Here is a 1,644-nt window from a genome sequence, read left to right on the forward strand (position 1 = left end):
TTAATATATTTACCACTAATGACAAAAAATTAACTTTTCTGCAAAATTCACCCACTATACAATTCTTAACAAGTATAAAATAAGTTGTATTTCAAAAGAGCAGAAGAAATCTTATATTTTTTGAACAATAAGAATTTTTGTTGCTAATCTGTTGCTAAGAGATGTGTTTGTTTACTGGTAACCAAGTGCCACAAAGTGAACATCAGATTTTTACTTTAGCGAAATTTGCCAACGGTAAATGTCTTGTATTTAATCAGGTAAGCATTATTTCGAAAGAGCTTATGTTTTATAAACTATACAACTTATTATTAATTTGGTTTTAAGAGATAAGCGGGTTTTCTACTGGTAACGAACTGGAACGAAGTATAAATCGAGATTTTTACTTTTGTGTTGAATGTGTATTAATATATTTACCACTAATGACAAAACAATGAACTTTTCTGCAAAATTCACCAACTGGACAATTCTTAGCAAGTATAAAATAAGTGGTATTTCAAAAGAGCAGAAGAAATCTTTTGTTTTTTGAACAATAAGAATTTTTGTTGCTAATCTGTTGCTAAGAGATGATCACGTTTCCTGGTAACCAAGTTCCACAAAGTAAACATCTGATTTTCACTTTTGCAAAATTTACCAACTGTAAATTTCTTGTGTCTAAGCAGAGAAAAGATATTTTGAAATAGCTTGTGTTTTATAAGCTATGTAACTTGTCATTAATTTGGTGATGAACTGCCACAAAGTATAAATCAAGATTTCTATTTTTGTGTTGAATGTCTGTTGAGTCATAAATATAGTCATATATATTCCCTTCTCACTCTTCCACAGGTGGACTCTTTCATCCTCTGAGCTTGAGTCCTCTACCAGAAGCCTGGGAGCTGCAGAATCTTAGCTGTGCCTAGAACTGCATATTTCCGGACTGAGATGTCTGATGCTGTTCCTGGGATCGTGTGGTCCCTGCGCTCCTCGGCCCTGTAGACGCAGAGCGAATTCTAGCAACCTGCGGCCTCTTTCCAGGAGTACCGGGCGCCAGCTGATGGTGTAGACCCTCCGATTTCTACCAGGATCGGTTTGGTAAATGCCAGGTCGCTGACAAATAAAACTTTGGTCATTAGGGATTTCTTTTCCTCTCATTGATTGGATGTTTTATTTATAACAGAATCATTGACAAGTGGTTTGGGTGACTCCAGCATTTTTAATCAACTTGTACCGCTGAACTGCGGCTATTTTAATGCTCCAAGGATGTTGGGGTCCGGTGGACGTATAGTGACTGTTTTTAAAAGTTGTTTTACTTGTAGACAGTAGCCTCTGGCCTCGTTTAGTAGCTTTGAGTTTAGCCTATTTGAACTCAGCAGCTCTCACACTGTGCTGTGTGCGGCGGTCTATCGGCCACCAAAGTACAACAAAAACTTTATAAATGACTTTTCTGACTCCTTGGCTGACATCATGCCAAGGTATGACCAAGTTCTCATTGTTGGTGATTTTAATATTCATGTCGGTTGTCCTACTTCACCTATGGCTCAGTCATTTCTTAATGTTATCGATTCTTTTAATGTTGTGCAGTCTGTGACTGGTGCTACTCATGAGCATGGTCACAGTCTTGATCTGGTTTTATCTTATGGTCAGCCAGTTTTTAATGTAGCGATTGGT

General features: G+C 37.2%; 1 long non-coding RNA gene across 1 annotated transcript in view; it reads left to right on the plus strand.

Moving 5' to 3' along the window:
- Positions 1–1,424, plus strand: part of LOC106964582 (uncharacterized) — a 6,219-nt gene extending 4,795 nt beyond the window's left edge. Inside the window, exon 2 of the long non-coding RNA XR_001428460.1 lies at positions 823–1,424. This is a non-coding gene — a long non-coding RNA (uncharacterized LOC106964582). The remainder of the gene's footprint in view (positions 1–822) is intronic.
- Positions 1,425–1,644: the final 220 nt, after the last annotated feature.

The sequence above is a fragment of the Poecilia latipinna genome, unplaced genomic scaffold (assembly GCF_001443285.1).
Source record: "Poecilia latipinna isolate Pla-1442-1.1 unplaced genomic scaffold, P_latipinna-1.0 Scaffold1692, whole genome shotgun sequence".
Classification (NCBI taxonomy): domain Eukaryota; kingdom Metazoa; phylum Chordata; class Actinopteri; order Cyprinodontiformes; family Poeciliidae; genus Poecilia; species Poecilia latipinna.